A 20,192-nucleotide genomic window follows, 5' to 3' on the forward strand; every position below is an offset into this window, starting at 1 on the left:
GCGAAGACTTCATGAAGAAGGAGTACCCAGATCTCTTTAGTACCTAACTTTCTTTTCGATCTCGGGACGAGATCTTTTGTAAGGGGGACGGGTTTGTAACATCCCAAATTTCAATAAAAGAAAGTTAGAAGAATTCCAGAAAGCAAAATTTCAAACCAACAAAAACTTTTTAAATTGCATATAGTGCCATGCATAGGACTTGTGCATTTGATTGATATGCCATGATGAGTGTTATTATGTGTATAAGCTAAACCCTAAAACCCTAATGTGATCATGAGAAGATCACCAACCAAATAAATCAAAAAGAGAAAGAAATCAAATAAATGCAAAACCCTAAAAACCCTCACATATGCCCTATGGCATTTTTATAAATTTTGACCCTAGACCAATTTGGTCTTCACCATTAGTTGAATAATGTTACTAAACACTTATTACAACTTTTGGAATCAAAGAATCACAAATCAAATGAATTTCAAATACAAAACTTGCTCACATATGATAATGGTCAAAACTGCAAATTATAGTCCGATCACTACTTTGAGCCATTGCAATTCAATTTTCTCAAACCAAACCTTGCTAACTCTTTGCACCACATCCAAGTCAACATCAAGGTGAACAATTTTTGTAGAGATCACCATGCCAAATTCTTTCTTGATCATTAGATATGCTCATCCAAAGTTGCAACATTTTAACATATGTAACAATCTCACACTTAGCCAATTTTGGAAAAACTTGAATTCAACAATGCCACCACCACACTTCACCACCTCTGATCATTTCTAACTCAATGAGAAACTCACAATTCAAAACTTGCAACCATTTGAATTAAATCAAATTTGGACAAATTTTGCAAATGGCATCTATGTAACTATTTGACACTATTTGCTATAGTGATCTACCCATCTAATCTACATCAAACCTAGCCCAATTGGTCCCCTGGTTCCCTCTAACCATCAATACCACATAGTAAACCTAGGGAGGCAAACCCTAGCATGCATGACATGGCCATGCCGGCCATGTCGAGCCACCCTTCTCTCCCTTGCTCCCCAACCCTGGCCACCTTGCCCTAGCTCGCCACCTCGCTCCTCTACGTCGTCTAGCACCAACAGAAGCAAGGTAGATGCCCTAGCTACGCCGGAGGAAGCACGCCCAAAACCGCCAGTATGCCGCTCGCGTCGCGACCATGCGCGCCGTGGACGCGCACTGGCCACGCGCCACCCCGCCAGTACACGCAGCCCCTGGCCCCTCCAGCACGTCGTCGAGCACCGCCGTGACACCTCAGCCGCGCCAGACACGCTCGGAACCAAGACCCTAGACCGCCGGCGCCGGAGACGACGACACGATCCCGTAAACGCCGCCGCCAGACATGGAAGCAAAGCGAGCTCTCCAGACGCCGCCCGACCAAGCTGTCGCCACCGTTAGCTTTGCCTGGACCAGGAGAACGTCGCTGCCCCCTCACCTAGCCCAACCGCTCGCCGGAATCGCCGCGCGCGTGTCAACTCCAACCCTGCCCCGCAGCACCCAAGCTCCTCTATAAATACCGAGCTCCCCTGAGCAATCCCGGCACACCATCACCCTCTCCTCCCATCCTTGACTCTCCACCACCACTCCACCCATCGAATCGAAGCCGGAGCAGCGCCAATCGAGCGATCGGAGCCGCGGAAGCTCTGGTGCAATCACCGTCGACTGGAGCCTCCTCGAGCGACGCCACTGCTACCATCTGCTTCCCCTTCGTCGACAACCCCAAACGGAACATCGCCGCCGCTCGCCGGACCCACGGTTCGCCCTCCGACCCCTAGGCTCACCGCGCCAGCAACCCTCTCTCGCCGAAGAAGACGATGCACTGGCACCGTCCGATCCTGTTTTAATCCAACGCCCCTCTTTAATCCATACCGATTCGGGTTTAACAGCCGCTAACATGTGGGACCCACTCTGTCAGCAAGCCCAAGTGCACCAGCTGCATTACTGGGCCGATTTGCTGTGTTTTAAATTGATTCAGCCCACTTAGCTTTCCCGCCAGCCCAGTTAATTCAAATCTCATTTAATCAATTCCAAATGAATTTCAATACTGCCCAAACTTTGAAATTCAATAGATTTAAATTGGCTTAACCAAATTCAATGAATTTTATATTGTTGGAAAGCTAATGAAAATATCTACAAAATGCCGCTGGTCCCATGAATAGATTAGTTGTAGAATTAAGTTGATAAAAAGAAGAAGGCAGGGACTTTTCCATATTCAAATAATTATTAAAAATCAACCAAAATAGATATTAAGTTAATTCCAACTCTAATAGCTCACATTTGACTTACACTAATTGTTTACGCAATAAAATGGTGTGGTCACTTTGCATGATCATGCCCTAGTTAAATTGATGGACAATATGGCTAGTTTACATACTTGATATTGTCCAAAACTATTAAGTAAATCATATGAAGTATTATACTTCATTTAAATCTTGTCTCACATGAATTCATGGGATGTTTGGACCCCTGGCCCAAACTCTCTTATATGAATTACTTAGAGATTTAAATCCTATGTAGTGTTATTAAATGATATGAGGTGATCTACCTCATTTAAATCATTTTCTCAAATAATGATCATGAAGGTTTGACTTAGGTCAATATAAGTTCATGTATGATTGTTGAGAAATTAAATCTTAAGAAGATTTCAATGAGAGGAAATTATTTCTCAAGAACCCTATGGAAACTATCATTTACATATTAAATAAAAAGAAGTGAATTCTATTCAAATAACACAACCCATGCACCCTAGTTAGATTATTTGTGTGCATAGAATAGTTTGTGTGTTTGTATGTGATATATGGAATAGCCATTGAATTAGTGAGTAATTATACTCGTATTCAAATTTAGACGCTAGCACCGGAGAGTACACGGAAGAAGAAGGTTGCTACCAGGAGGAGGAGGAGGAGAATTTTGAGAACTACCAAGGCAAGCTAATATTCTTGCAAAGTGCAAAGCCCCTTGGGGCAAGGCACCATGAATCTTACCTTTTCTTACATAAGCCTATCCCAAGTTTATACATTACAAGTTTTCTACTTGTTTTCTTAAGAAGTTGCTTTTATAGTTAACTTTGGTCAAAGTAAATAAGTTTACTAGAGTAGTAAAGTTAGTCTCCATCAAGCAAAGCAAGATAGCACCCCTCATGATTTAGAGCTAGTGCTAATGAATAAAACTTGACTACTCTAGATGGGAACAATGTAATTTGAAAGGAATTTGAAACCTTGGAATGATGAAGCATTCCATTGAATGATTTTTGAAGGTGAATATGACAAAGAAAAGATGGTGATTTTTGATAAACATGATGTTGGTTTGAATGCGATACCTTTCCAATTAGTAAGTACCCCCACAATACCTGATTATGGGTAGGGCTTAACTGGAAGTTTATGCATCTTAGTATGGGTTCCCTCTGAACACACGTCATAGGGGTTACGCTTGAGGCTGCCTCCGTTGTTGAGAAATGATGTGAAATTGAGGTGAATTGTACGGCCAAGCCCTGTGCAGTTCCCAGGTTGACCGTTGGTCTTCACTGGGAGGCCAAGCTCATGGGGAGAGGTGCTCATACTAGGATTTGTAAGTGAAAGATTATGGTTGATGATCCGCTTACTGTGTTACGATGATTTGGGGTAATCCGGACGGATGAAATCAAATGTTGTGGCACAAGTGTGCAACCTCTGTAGAGTGTAAATCTATTCGAATAGCCGCGTCCACGGTTACGGAGGGTTGGAAAGGCCATACAGTTTCTGATGTCATATCTTTGAAAATGATGTTGAAAGAAGATGGTGAAATGACTTGTGGTGAATTGAATTGAAATCACCACTTGAATGGTGGGAATGACACTAATGTTCCCACTTGAGTTAGTTAGCAGATGAACCAACTTTTCTCAAATACTTGTGAACTAAAATTGGCTTTATGCAAATAAACTAGAGCTTAGCAAACCGTACTAGAAATGTCTAGCACTTACATTAGTATTAGTTTGCGAGTACTCGAAGTACTCACGGCTTTGTCCCTGGCTATTCAAATGGCCAGAGTATGAAGATGAACAAGGAGATGACCAGCAGGACGCCTACGACAACTAGGAGTCTTCCGACGTCAAGCGTTGGCCTGTGGACTAGAGAGTCTTGTATCTTACGCTTCCGCTATGAACTTGTGTTTGTTCGTTGATCAATAGATCAACTATTCGTGTAATATGGATCATGTGATTCCAATTTGTAAGACTTATGGTTTGTAATGAATGATGACTGTTATACTTAACTATTATGCCTCGCAACAACAATATTCCTGGGATTGCGATGTATGACATAATAGGCATCCAGACTTAAAAATCCGGGTGTTGACACCTTTTTCTTTCGATCCCATGCCGCCTCTCAAACGGTGAGACCGCTGCTGCTAAATGGGACCCGCATGTCATCCTCTTTGTACTATAAAACTTTCTTTTCTTGAATTATTTTTGGATCCTGATATTTGGTCACTTGCCTTTTTCTTTCGATCCCATGCAGCCTCTCAAACGGTGATACCGCTGCTGCTAAATGGGACCCGCATGTCATCCTCTATGTACAATCAAGTTTCTTTTCTTGAATTATTTTTTGATCCTGATATTTGGTCACTTGCCTTTTTCTTTCGATCTCATGCCACGTTTGAAACGTTTAGGAACATGCAGGCTCATGGGACCTGCATGTCATCCTCTATGTACTATAAAAGTTCATTTTCTTGGTTTTTTTTACCCTCTGATTTTTGGCTATTTCCTTTTACTTTTGATCCCCTGCCGCCTTTGAAACGTTGAGGACTCTGCTGGCTCATCCCAGATGTCAGCTGTATGAACGATAAAACTTTCCTTTCTTGGAGTTTTTTTACCCCCTAATTTCTGGCTACTTTCTTTTTTCTTTTGATCTCAAGCCGCATTTGAAACGTTAGGACCGCTGCTGCAAAATGGGACCCTGCATGTCATTCTCTATGTACAACAAAGTTTCTTTTCTTGGATTATCTTTGGCTCCTGATATTTTGTCACGTGCCTTTTTTTTCGATCTCATGCCGCCTTTGAAACGTTAACTAAGCTGCTGGCTCATGGGTCCCGCATGTCATCCTCTACGAACAATAAAAGTTTCCTTTATTGGAGTTATTTTTTGACCCCTAATTTCTGGCTATTTGCCTTTTTCTTTTGATCCCCTGCCCCTTTGAAACGATGAGGACGCTGTTGGTAGGTCGGTCTCACATGTCATCCTCTATGAACAATACAAGTTTCCTTTGGTGGATTTATTTTTGACCCCTAATTAATTTCTGGCTACTTTTTTTTTCTTTTGATCCCCTGCCGCCTTTTTTTGCGAATTTTTTTTTTGTGAATTATCCCCTGTCGTCTTGGAATCGTTGAGGATGCTGCTGCCTCATGGGTCCCGCATGTCATCCTCTCAGAACGGTAAATATTTCTTTACTTGGATTTCGTTTACCAACTGATTTTTGTCTTATTTTTCCTTTCGATCTCCTCCGCCTTTAAAACGTTGTCGAGAGGCTGCTGGCTCACGGGTCCCACATGTCAGCCTCTATAAACAATAAACGTTGAGGATGCTGCCTCATGGGTCCCGCATGCCATCCTCTCAGAACGATAAATGTTTTCTTTTCTTCGATTTTTTTACCAACTGATTTTTGGTTTTTTTTTCATCCCCTGCCGCCTTTAAAACGTTGACGACGCTGCTGGCTCATGGGTCCCCGATGTCAGCCTCCCCGTACAAGAAAAATGTGATATCTTGATTATTTTGCAGACAATAAACATTGTATTTCGCTCTGAGCTATTGCAAACGGATAAATTAAATATTTATTTTTACATAAACAAACTTATATGTTGAATCTCCTTGTTTTGTGTTTTTGCGAAGCATAGGACTTTTCTGTTTTTTTAGATAAATCTGAACTTTCCTGCTTTGGAGTGGGCTGAAATTGTACGAGTCAAAAGGTCCAGCAGGATAGTTCGAAGGCCCAGATGTCCAGATGCAGCCCAATTGAAATCTTTCTTTTCTTGGATTTTTTTCACCCCCTGATTTCTGGCTACTTCATTTTTCTTTTGGTCTTGTGCCGCCTTGGAAACGTTGAGACCGCTGCTGCAAAATGGGACCCGCATGTCATCCTCTATGTACAATAAAATTTCTTTTCTTGGATTATTTTTTGCTCCTGATATTTAGTCACTTGCCTTTTTCTTTCAATCTCATGCCGAGTTTGAAACATTGAGGAACCTGCTGGCTCATGGGTCCCGCATGTCATCCTCTATGAACAATAAAAGTTTCCTTTGTTGGATTTATTTTTTACCCCTAATTTCTGGCTATTTGCCTTTTTCTTTTGATCCCCTGCCCCCTTTGAAACGATGACGACGCAGCTGGCAGGTCGGTCCCACATGTCATCCTCTATGAACAATAAAGATTTCCTTTGATAGATTTATTTTTTACCCTAATTAATTTCTGGCTATTTCCTTTTTTTATTTTGATCCCCTGTCGCCTTGGAATAGTTGAGGATGCTCCTGCCTCATGGGTCCCTGTTATCACCAGATTTTGGCCAAATCAGGAGGTGGGCCGTAAGGGAGATGGGCTTGGAAGATTACACGTGGAAGATCTCTGAAGCGGCCTTGCACGAAGAATTTGGGCTAGATTGCCCGTGTATCTTTAGTTATAGTAGATCGCATCTTAGATTAGAAGTTAGAGTTTGTCTCGTGCACGGTGGGGATTATTCCCACGTTAGAAAGTCCGCTGGACTATAAATATGTATCTAGGGTTTATGAAATAAACAACAACCAACGTTCAACCAACAAATCAATCTCGGCGCATCGCCAACTCCTTCGTCTCGAGGGTTTCTACCGGTAAGCATCATGCTGCCTAGATCGCATCTTGCGATCTAGGCAGCATAAGCTTCATGTTGTTCATGCGTTGCTCGTACTGAAGCCTTTTTGATGGCGAGCAACGTAGTTATCATAGATGTGTTAGGGCTAGCATAGTTCTTCGTATAACATGCTATCGTAGTGCGACCCTTGCATGTCTAGCCGCCCTTACACCTATCTTAGGTGTAGGGGCGGCACCCCGCTTGATCATTATTTAGTAGATCCGATCTGTTACGGTTGCTCCTTGTTCTTCAAGGATTAGTTTAATATCTGCAATAGTTAGGCCTTACAAAGGGTTGGAGGATCCAGCGGCACGTAGGGTGTCGTTTGCTAGTCCTAGACAGGATGTTCCGGGGATCAACCTCGTGTTGGTTTTTAGGCCCTATCTAGGATCGGCTTACGATCACCGTGCGTGGCCGCGAGGCCCAATCGTGAGTAGGATGATCCGATTATGCGGTGAAAACCCTAAATCGTCGTAGATTGTATTAGCTTTATCTTGATCAAGCAGGACCACCATATATTCGTGCACCTCGTACGAATCATGGGTGGATCGGCTCCTTGAGCCGATTCACAGGATAACCTGAGAGCCGATCGAGGCTCGTATTTAATGTTTACGTGTATGCCATGCAGGAAACTAAGCGAGGCATCCCCATCACCTTCCTGACCAGGTATAGGTCAGGTGGCACGCCCTTGCATCAGCATCGGACGTGTGTACCAGAGGCTTTGCGGGCCGTCGCTCGGAGGGACCAGGGCCAGCCGCAGCCCTAGGTTGTTCCCGGCTCTACTGTGTTGCCCGTCGCTGCCCGCCGGTGGGTTTTGACCGCAACACATTCTGGCACGCCCGGTGGGACAAGCTTCGACATCAACCACCTCGCCATCTACATCTGAGATGGCGGACGGCACTCCAGTCACGTACGAGGATCTGACCGACGAGCTCAAGAAGAAGTATGACGAGGTCAAAGCCATCCTCGAAGCCGACCTCATCGGCTCTTTCCACAGAACCCGTTCACATGGCATCAGGTGGAAGGGGTTCTCGCCCGATGGTGCACTCGATGGGATAGACCTCTCTGCCCCGTCAGAAGAACGCACCAGGACTGGTGGCTCACTCGCTACACCGCCACTCTGAGAACCTGGTAAACACGTTGGAGCGTGTCGCTCTTCGGGTGATCCAGGAGATCATGAGGCACCAGTACTCGCCGTCAGGACCAGCTCTCGGGACGCATCAAGGAGAGTTGCCACTCCAGTCCCGTCCACCGCTGCCATTTGCGTTGGCAGCACCAGAAGTGCCGAATTCACCGGCATTCGTCGTCTACAAGATTGGTGGTGACCCTAGTGACTGCCAGTTCTTGCATGAGGCGCCTAAGGAGATCCCTCACGGGTACACGTGCACGTATGTGCCAGATTGCGGTAACTGGGCGCTCACAAACCAGGCCACAACATCAGGGACTTCGGGAAAACAGGAGGGACGTCAGCGACAGATCTTGAGAAGCAGACGTGGCTAACTAAGTACGCCACCCCGACGAACCTCCAGAGCTCAGCTCCTGCAGTTGGCTCAGAGCTGGAAAAGCAAACATGGCTGGCTAAGTACGCCACCCCGGCGAATCTTCAGAGTTCAGCTCCTGCAGCCAGCACAGCGGATCAGATCAGCACCATACTGAGAGACCAGTTCGGCATGGTGCCGAAAAGGAGGGCAATCGGCTATTCCAAGCCGTACCCCGACGAGTACGAGTTGATCCCGCTACCACCTAAATATCGGCTCCCTGATTTCTCCAAATTCAGTGGATCAGATGGTTCCAGCTCCATCGAGCATGTGGGCCGATATTTGGCACAGCTAGGAACGGCCTCAGTGTCGGATTCACTACGCGTGAGGTTCTTCTCACAGTCCCTCACGGGATCGGCTTTCGGGTGGTACACCTCGTTGCCACCAGACTCGATCCGGACTTGGAAGCAGTTGGAAGAACAGTTCCATATGCAGTACCACTCAGAGGCTTCCGAGTCTGGCCTTGCCGATCTAGCACAAATACGTCAGAAGCGTGGAGAAACTGTGACAGAATACATCCAGCGCTTCAGGAATCTTAGGAACCGATGTTATTCGGTTCGTGTGACTGAAAAGGAAGCAGTCGAGTTGGCAGTAGCGGGCCTCGCAACACCGCTCAAGGACATGGCCTCCCAAGCAGACTACCCCTCACTGGCGCACATGGTTCAGAAACTGTCAGCATATGAACAGCGCCACCCGGACCTGTGCCAGGACAAATTAAAGCGTGCAGTAGACCTGGTCGAGGCAGAGGAAGACGAAGTTTCTGCGGGAGATCAAGAGGTAGTAGTGGCTGAATGGACTCGGGGGGCAAACCCCATGTCCTGCAAATGGGTAAAGCCACCAGGCCCGCCCAGGGGGTTTGATTTTGACGTGACCAAAACTGAGCAAATCTTCGACCTCCTGCTCAAGGAGAAGCAGTTGACGATTCCCGAAGGTCTCAAATTCCCCACGGTACAAGAGCTGAACGGAAAGCCATACTGCAAATGGCATAACTCGCTCTCCCATGCCACCAACGACTGCAGGGTGTGGCGTCAGCAGATCCAAATGGCGATAGAAAAAGGACGTCCGATTTTCAACCAGTACGCCATGAAGGTCGACACCCAACCCTTCCCCGCTGTTAACATGGTGGAATGCACTTACCCTGAAGGTTGCCAGCCAGGATCCTCGTTCAGCATCAACATGGTAGGACCTGGGCACCACTCTGGCAAAGATGGAGACGAGGGCAGCTGCTCTCGTAGCAAGGACACAGAAGAGGCTGCTCCACGTGATCGGCTCCGTCATGATGGCAAGCGCTACGTCACAGAGGGAGAAGTGAAGAACATAAGATATCAGCGTCCCCTCTCTGATCACCTCCTCAACAAGTATGTGAGTCAGTATGACCAACGCCGATGATCCAGCGATGATGATGAAAGAGATCGTCTGGCTAGAGAAGCCAGAAGACATCGTCGGCACGATCGCAATGAGGAGGAGCACGAGCGCCGTGCCAAAGGAAAATCAAGGGAGCAAGACGACAACGATAGGCACTGGGACTGCCCCTTCTTCAGGCACTGCTGGGATTCAGGAATGAGCCGATTGCCCACAATCGGCAATTGCCCAGAATGCAACCAGAAGAAGAAGGAGGCAGCCAACGTGTCCGTGTTCAAGTGCTTAGGGCCTCTCCCGCCACAAAGCAAACGCGCTGAGTCCCCTCGATGGGAAGATCTCGAGGATTCAGAAGACGAGGAACAAGAAGAAGAAGACAGGTACCACCGGCCAAGGTGGTGCCCTGATGGACTCAGCCGTTCACAAAAGCGCAGGGTTCAGCGATTGCGCGGCCTGGAGGAAGCCGAAAGGTTATACTTGCATACGCTGAGGAAGGCACGACCTGATCTGGCTGCGAAAGTTCAGCGAACCCTGGACGAAGAGGGCCGTCCACGGAAAATGGAGTGGCGCCCCAAGCAAAGGAAAGCCGATGATGAAACATCGGCTGGCACAAACATGGTGCTCGTCCTTCCGGCGGAGCTTAGTGCTCCACGATTACACGATGCACTCGAGGTGGACGATAGCAAGCGCATCAACATGATAAAGTCAGACGTTGGGCTGGTTTTATCCACTGGCCTAACCATGTAGCAGGAGCAAAACAATGAGCAAACGTGGCGAGGCCGATCCTTGGGGATCGGCCCCCCAATGATCTATGAAGGAACGTTACGAAGCCTTCATTGAGCGCTTCAGTCAATATGGAGGCCGATTCCAGCAATCGGCCAAAATTATCTTCACCACATGTTCTGCTTGTGTTCAACATCGATCTACTGGGCAGCGGTCACGTCGGCGGATGAAAGTCAACACGAATCCTCACGGAGCCGACGTGCAAGTACAGTGCCTTGGCTAACCACAAAGCCGATATCTGCAGTCACCTGGCAGATTCGGCTCGGGGGGCATATAGTCAGATGAACATGTGCAGATAAACATGTGTAAACACGTGTGCAGTGAAACACTGGGAGCCGATTAGAAAAAATCGGCCAGTAAAAATTTTTTTACAGCCGATGCAAGGGCATCGACTTTAGAACTAAGAAACAAAGCCGATGCGCAGCCATCGACTCTAGTACAGTTACACAAGACCTACCGGCTATGTGCTCAAGGCCCAGATTTTCGCCAAGATGGTTTTCAGTTCGGCTTCAAGAGCTTCTATTTCCTTGAAGGGGACGTACAATGAGAGCAGCCTTGGCTGCAATAAGCCGACAACCCTTTGCGCCAAGTTTAGCAGTAACATCAGTTAGGCATGCAAGGCAGCCTCTTTCTCATTAAGCTGGTGGTGTTTCATTTACAACATCGACGTTCAGTGGAAGAAAGCTGATCAATGACCTGTGCATCCTCGCCGGTATTCTCGCCTTGATTAAGGCTCGGGGGGCAGCTAACTTGGTAGATGTTCTGTTTTGGGAGCCGATTGGAGTCGCATCGACTGACCCTGCATCGTGATCTTCTCTGAAAGCAGTTCAGGTGTTGCAAAAGAAAACTGCTAAAGCTACGGAGAGGAGCCGGAAAAGGAGGCCGTCGGCTTTACAGGTTTTGGACCGTCCTGTTGCTGCAAGAAAAGGAAAGGGACTGGATTCTTAAAATAGCCGATGAGTAGTCATCGGCTAAGGGATTACAAAAATTATGGTCAGATATCAGATCGCAGTCTGAATTTGAGAAGTGCTTGACTGACGGTCTAATCGACATTTGAGTCCGGCTTCACGGGCGTCCAAAGGAAAAGGAATCCGATACGTTGCTATCGGTCTTGGTATGACAAGCGGAAGGAGTGAAATTGGATTAATTGAAAGATGAATTGGAAGAACAATTTTCATTAATTCAAAGGAGCGGCTTTGCAAGAAAGAGCCGATGGCTCTCAAAAGAGGGATCTGGTGCCTAGTGCACTGCTACTACTAGTCCTACTCTACTAGTCGTCACTGTCCTCATCGTCGCCGTCGTCGATGTCGTCGGCGCTGCTCCCCGGAAGCTCCTCGTCGCTGCTACCCCAGCCCTTGGCCGGAGCTTTGTCTTCCTCGTCATCATCATCATCCTCGCTGTCCGCCCAGGAGTGGAAGCGCTTGGTCGGCGGATACCCGATGGAGGAGGAGGATTCATCCTCCTCCTCTTCCTCCTCATCATCATCATCATCGTCTTCGCTGTCCGCCCAAGCGCGGAATCGCTTGGCCGGCAGAAGCTTAGCGGGGGAAGAGGGGCCGCCCTCCTCTTTTTCTTCCTCTTCCTCTACTTCTTCCCCCTTCCCGTCGTGGGAGGTGGGTTTCGCCCAGGGTGGAGGTCGTCTTCACTTTCGCTTATCAGCTCCCCATCGATGAGGAACTTGAGGTCCTCTTCCCTATCGGTCAGAGGCATGTCGCCCTCTGGCGCGTAATCGGAGTTCCACTCCGGCTCGCTCGGAGAGAAGGATTGGAGGGAGAGGCCGGAGGAGACAGAGGAAGAGGAAGACATCGCTACAGGGGAAGAGGGTTTTTTGGTGCCGATAGCTGGAACAGAGGAAGGGGATGAAGTGGGCTAATCAATCGGCACGGTTAAATGATAAGGAGCCGAGTGGAAATTTATTGCTCAGGCAGTTTCCGAGGGGATGGAGCCAAAATTGTCAAATCGTGCAGAGAAGTTGAGAAGGCAGGTCATCATGATGAAGAATACTGCGACAGTTCTGCTCTGCCACGACATGACCCTTTGAAGGAAAAACAGAGTGGTTTTGAAATTATCATTGCCAAAACCAGGGGGGCATGTGTTATCACCAGATTTTGGCCAAATCAGGAGGTGGGCCGTAAGGGAGATGGGCTTGGAAGATTACACGTGGAAGATCTCTGAAGCGGCCTTGCACGAAGAATTTGGGCTAGATTTCCCGTGTATCTTTAGTTATAGTAGATCGCATCTTAGATTATAAGTTAGAGTTTGTCTCGTGCACGGTGGGGATTATTCCCACGTTAGAAAGTCCGCTGGACTATAAATATGTATCTGGGGTTTATGAAATAAACAACAACCAACGTTCAACCAACAAATCAATCTCGGTGCATCGCCAACTCCTTCGTCTCGAGGGTTTCTACCGGTAAGCATCATGCTGCCTAGATCGCATCTTGCGATCTAGGCAGCATAAGCTTCATGTTGTTCATGCGTTGCTCGTACTGAAGCCTTTTTGATGGCGAGCAACGTAGTTATCATAGATGTGTTAGGGCTAGCATAGTTCTTCGTATAACATGCTATCGTAGTGCGACCCTTGCATGTCTAGCCGCCCTTACACCTATCTTAGGTGTAGGGGCGGCACCCCGCTTGATCATTATTTAGTAGATCCGATCCATTACGGTTGCTCCTTGTTCTTCAAGGATTAGTTTAATATCTGCAATAGTTAGGCCTTACAAAGGGTTGGAGGATCCAGCGGCACGTAGGGTGTCGTTTGCTAGTCCTAGACAGGATGTTCCGGGGATCAACCTCGTGTTGGTTTTTAGGCCCTATCTAGGATCGGCTTACGATCACCGTGCGTGGCCGCGAGGCCCAATCGTGAGTAGGATGATCCGATTATGTGGTGAAAACCCTAAATCGTCGTAGATTGTATTAGCTTTATCTTGATCAAGCAGGACCACCATATATTCGTGCACCTCGTACGAATCATGGGTGGATCGGCTCCTTGAGCCGATTCACAGGATAACCTGAGAGCCGATCGAGGCTCGTATTTAATGTTTACGTGTATGCCATGCAGGAAACTAAGCGAGGCATCTCCATCACCTTCCTGACCAGGTATAGGTCAGGTGGCACGCCCTTGCATCAGCATCGGACGTGTGTACCAGAGGCTTTGCGGGCCGTCGCTCGGAGGGACCAGGGCCAGCCGCAGCCCTAGGTTGTTCCCGGCTCTACTGTGTTGCCCGTCGCTGCCCGCCGGTGGGTTTTGACCGCAACAGTCCCACATGTCATCCTCTCAGAAAGGTAAATGTTTCATTTCTTGGATTTGGTTTACCAACTGATTTTTGGCTTATTTTTTTGTTTCGATCTCCTGCCGCCTTTAAAACGTTGACGACGCTGCTGGCTCATGGGTACCCAATGTCAGCCTCCCCGTACTGCAAATCCTCTTTCTGCAAAGGTTGTATTTCTAGCTAGATAGCTAAGGTGGATTCGAATCTGCCGTGGTTCAGGTAGCTCAGGTAAGCCTTCTTTCACTGATTAATGGAACTAGTGTATAGCAAGGTCAAGACATGTGGCTTGGTGTAATGAATCTATTTGAATCATATTGTGGATTCAATCTGATAGTTCTCTAACAGGTCAGCCAAAATAGGAATTAAGTTTTTTTTCTAAAACAGAAATGCAAATTAAGATGAACACAAACATTAGTTATCATAATAGCTGATCATACATACATACTTGCTAAGAGCAAAAGCTTGCCAGAGTTTTACCACCCATACCATTAATTAGCAGTTCAGATAAGATAACCTTATATAAGTATAACTACAAATGCATTTGCTAAGGGCTCATGGGACAACAGAACTGGACAACCGCAAACTTTATGACCAGCATGTCACAGTGGCATCGAAAGATCTTGACCTTCAACTTTGATCCAATGCGAAGTTTGGCACCGCCAATGAACTTTTTCCACCTGGAAGTAACAGCCAAGCGGCCATCTGTGGGACTGACGGAGTACCGTCCCTCCACGATGAGACCTCCACTCTCCATGACGAGGGAAATCTTGCCCCTTCGGCCAACATTGAGATCCTTGGAGATACTTTTAGGCAATTTCTGATTCAAAGCAAGAGATACCACCAAAAATTAGTCAATGGCACCAATGCACTAAAGACTGAACCATGTGAAACTTTGAGCAGAGAAGACATCAAGATAAGAGCAATTATGCTGTCATATACTCACGAACATAGCCTTCAGATGCGTCCTGGTCACCACACGGGTGGCCACAGCAATGAGCTGAGACCTCGGTGATCTGGCTGGGGCAGGTGCAGGAGCAAGGGCTGATACACGAGCTGGTGCTAATGCAGGAGACTGCTGGGCAGGTGCAATAAACGGTGCCTCTAGAGGAACCGGTGCTGATGCAGGAGACTGTTGGGCAGGTGCAGTAAACGGTGCAGCTAGAGGAACCAAAGGTTGTTGTGAGCCTCGCTGGGCAGGTGTAGTATATGGGGCCTCGACAGGAACCAATGCTGATGTAGGGGCCTGCTGGGTAGATGCAGTAAACGGAGCTGGTATAGGAACCGGTGCTGATGCAGGAGAGTGGGAAGCCGGTGCCGGTGCTGGTGTGGGTGCCCTTTGTGACATCCGCTGCTGTTCCATCAGGGGATCTGCAGCTTTGATCATGTTAAACCCAGCAAGCTAGAACAGAGGGAATGGTTTAGAACAACTGCTCAGAATGTAGTAATCAAAGGATATGAGTACACAAAAGTTACATATTATATATTTGGAAGTGTCTCCAACTCTGTAAGCAGTTACGTATATCTGCCCGTTTGAGTTTCTAATCCTCAGCTCGTCGCCCTTCTTCAGACCGTAGTCAAAAGCAAACTTTCTCCAATCATGTCCATACAAATATGTGATGGCCTGCGTCTTGTAGACATACACCTCATAGACCGTGTAGGTGTTCATAAATTTGCTATTGCCATGCATAGTGAAAGACCCTTCATGCGGACACATCTGGTTAATCATTGGACGAAGTTCACAAGGTACAGTCTGCAGGTGAAAATTGATACAAATGTAAGAAGCAGGAAGACTAAAAACAAGGCTTTACTATATGCCAATTCATGCTAAACCACTGAGAATACATACCTGTAACTCTGTGAAGGAGTTATTAGAAAGGTAGATAGAGCCATAGGAGGAGTTATATGTGAAGGAGATATGCCCAAGAGGCAATAATAAAAGTGGTTATTATATATCTTTATGTTTATGATAAATGTTTATATATCATGCTATAATTGTATTAACCGAAACATTGATACATGTATGTTATGTGAACAACAAGGAGTCCCTAGTAAGCCTCTTGTATAACTAGCTTGTTGATTAATAGATGATCATCGTTTCATGATCATGAACATTGGATGTTATTAATAACAAGGTTATGTCATTTTGTGAATGATATAATGGACACACCCAATTAAGCGTAGCATAAGATCACGTCATTAAGTTATTTGCTATAAGCTTTCGATACATAGTTACCTAGTCCTTATGACCATGAAATCATGTAAATCACTTATACAGGAAAGGTACTTTGATTACATCAAACGCCACTACGTAAATGGGTGGTTATAAAGGTGGGATTAAGTATCCGGAAAGTATGAGTTGAGGCATATGGATCAACAGTGGGATTTGTCCATCCCGATGATGGATAGATATAATCTGGGCCCTCTCGGTGGAATGTCGTCTAATGTCTTGCAAGCATATGAATAAGTTCATAAGAGACCACATACCACGGTACGAGTAAAGAGTACTTGTCAGGAGACGAGGTTGAACAAGGTATAGAGTGATACCGATGATCAAACCTCGGACAAGTAAAATATCCAGTGACAAAGGGAATTGGTATCGTATGTGAATGGTTCATTCGATCACTAAGTTATCGTTGAATATGTGGGAGCCATTATGGATCTCCAGATCCCGCTATTGGTTATTGGTCGGAGAGACTACTCAACCATGTCCACATAGTTCGCGAATCGTAGGGTGACACACTTAAGGTTTGATGTTGAAATGGTAGAACTTGAATATGGAATGGAGTTCGAAGTTTTGTTCGAAGTCCCGGATGGGATCCCGGACATCACGAGGAGTTCCGGAATGGTCCGGAGAATAAGATTCATATATAGGAAGTCATATTCCAAGTTTGGAAATGATCCGGTGCATTTATGGCAGGTTCTAGAAAGTTCTAGAAAAGTCCGGAAGAATGGCACTATGGAAGGTGGAGTCCCGGAAGGACTCCACTAGCATGGCCGGCCAGCCCTAAGGGGAAGGAATCCCAGGTGGATTCCACCCATGGTGGCCGGCCACCCCACCTAAGGAAAAGGTGGGAGTCCCACCTTGTGTAGGACTCCCCCTTAAGTAGGTTTCCCACCTTTGGGTAGTTTTGGTGTTGGGGTATTATTCGAAGACTTGGACTACAACTCTTGGGGCTTCCACCTATATAATGAGGGGCATAGGGGAGGGGGCCGGCCACCACAGAGCCATAGCTTCGCCGCACCCCTTGAGGCCGGCCACCCCCTCTCCCAAACCCTAGCCGCCCCCTCTCTCCTCCTCTTCTCCCGCACGCTTAGCGAAGCTCCACCGGGGAACTCCACTACCACCACGCCGTCGTGCTGCCGGATTCAAGGAGGAGCTACTACTTCCGCTGCCCGCTGGAACGGGGAGAAGGACGTCGTCTTCATCAACACCGAACGTGTGACCGAGTACGGAGGTGCTGCCCGATCGTGGCACCGTGATCAAGATCTTCTACGCACTTTTGCAAGCGGCAAGTGATCGTCTACCGCAGCAATAAGAGCCTACTCTTATAGGCTTTGGAAATCTTCAAGGGTTAGTCTCGATCATCTCCTCGTTGCTACCGTCTTATAGATTGCATCTTGGCTTGGATTGCGTTCTCGCGGTAGGAAATTTTTTGTTTTCTATGCAACGAATCCCTACAGTGGTATCAGAGCCGTGTCTATACATAGATGGTTGCACGAGTAGAACACAATGGTTTTGTGGGCGTTGATGCTCTTGTTGTCTTTAGTTTGAGTACTTTGCATCTTTGTGGCATAGTGGGATGAAGCGGCTCGGACTAACTTTACATGACCGCGTTCATGAGACTTGTTCCTCGTTCGATATGCAACTTGTATTGCATAAGATGCTTTGCGGGTGTCTGTCTCTCCTACTATAGTGAAGATTCAATTTACTCTTCTATTGACAACACTAGTATCACCGTTGTGGTTCATGTTCGTAGGTAGATTAGATCTTACTCGAAAACCCTAAACCATGTAAAATATGCAAACCAAATTAGAGACGTCTAACTTGTTTTTGCAGAGTTTGGTGATGTGATATGGCCATAATGTGATGATGAACATGTATGAGATGATCATTATTGTATTGTGGCAACCGGCAGGAGCTTTATGGTTGTCTTTAAATTTCATGTTGAGTAGTATTTCAAAGTAGTTGTAATAGTTGCTACATGAGGTGAACAACCATGAAGACGGCGCCATGAACCTTGACGCTATGCCGACGATGATGGAGATCATGCCCGTTGATGATGGAGATCATGTCCGTGCTTTGGAGATGAAGATCAAAGGCGCAAAGACAAAAGGGCCATATCATATCACATATGAATTGCATGTGATGTTAATCCTTTATGCATCTTATTTTGCTTAGATCGCGACGGTAGCATTATAAGATGATCCCTCACATTAATATCAAGATAATAAAGTGTTCTCCCCTCGTAGGCACCGTTGTACAGTTCGTCGTTTCGAAGCATCTCGTGATGATCGGATGTGATAGACTCAACGTTCATATACAACGGGTGTAAGCCATGTTGCACACGCGGAATACTTGGGTTTGCTTGACGAGCCTAGCATGTACAGACATGGCCTCGAGACAACGGAAACCGAAAGGTTGAACACGAGTCATATGGATGATATGATCAACATGTTGATGTTCACCATTGAAGCTACATCATCTCATGTGATGATCGGTTTTGGTGTAGTGGATTTGGATCGTGTACCACTTAACAACTATGAGGGATGTTGTATTAAGTGGGAGTTCATTAGTAATTAGATTAAAACATGAACTAATTATCATAAACATAGTCTGAGTAGTATTTTGAATTAATTTTGTAGTGTTGGCATCCGTTTTCTACCATGCGCTAGTCTTGTTACTGAGATAGAAATACTGTTAAAATCTGACAAGAAACTTTACGGATTGGTACCGTATTGTTAAAGAATCAAGGATTGATTAAGTCCTAGTAAACCTCACATTGTTGATTCAAAGAGCTATGGTTTCAATTAGTACCTAAAGTTATCTTGTCTCCATGAAACTTGAAGTTCAAATCTATTTGAAAAGTTAGGAGCTGAAAATTTAGTTTTCAGAAATAATCAAGGTATGAGATATATGTGATATCTAAGACCTTATTGCAAGATGATAGAATATAAATTTGGTGAGACTACATAAACTCATAAGTGTTATGGGAATGTATGAAGGTTGAAGATGCCAGGCGTCCCAATCCTTCAACTATTGGGGCACTAATAATATTCGCATATCCATGAAGTTATCATCCTTAGTATGCACCGTTGCTAAGACTCGTCGTTTCGAAGCATCACGTGATGATCGGGTGTGATAGATTCTACGTGTGCATACAACGGGTGCAAGCCAGATTTGCACATGCGAATACCAAGGTTAAAACTTTACGAGCCTAGCATGTACAGACATGGTCTCGGAAAGTCGTCATGATATGATGGATAAAATTATGAGTGAAATTGTTCATCATATTACAAAGTTACTAATAGTGAAATCTGAAACACTTGTCATATGATGAATAACTTAAAGTAAGAACCTCAAGGTTATTGGTATTTGACCAACAAACCTAGAAGTTAATAATGTTAAAGTGTTTTTCTGAATAATGAGGAAAGCTAAAAGAGAAACTGCAAAAGATATTTTGGCCAAAAGAAAAGAAAAGACTAGAAAGTCTAGCTCAGGTGTATATAAATGATATACATGTTATGGTTATATTCCTAGTTAAGTCACACTATGAAATTCTTGGGTATTAGTACTATATTGGTTGGTATGAAATGTCATACAAAACAACGCAATACAAGAATACAATGGCCTAAGTGACTGACAAGGAATGTGATAGGAATACACGTCTGGAACAAAATAAAGTGTTATTATGTTCGTCGTTAGCATTCTATCTAGCCCTTAGAATTTATAATAAAGAACTTAATAATTGTTATTTTGCTCTGGTCAAATGAAAACAATGAGTTGTTCAAATTATGACATTACTCCATGTACGATGGATAAGTTATTATAAATCTTAATGGTGAAACACACATACATAACACTGGCGCTAAAATGCCATAAGGCAAATGATTTGAATTCCACTTATTTGTGGAACCGCCATTTAGGTCATGTTAGACAGGAACGCATGAAGGAACTCCATGCAAATGGATTTTTGGAGTCATTTGATTTTTGAATCATTTGGCGCTTGCAAAATCTTTTCTAAAAAGTAATGACTGAAATACCGTTCATAGGCCGAGAGTTGAACGGGCAACTAACTTAGTGAAAACATACATAATGATATATGTGGTTCACTGGGCATAGTTGTGTGCGGGAGATTCTTCTACT

Source organism: Lolium perenne, chromosome 7 (assembly GCF_019359855.2).
Source record: "Lolium perenne isolate Kyuss_39 chromosome 7, Kyuss_2.0, whole genome shotgun sequence".
Lineage (NCBI taxonomy): Eukaryota > Viridiplantae > Streptophyta > Magnoliopsida > Poales > Poaceae > Lolium > Lolium perenne.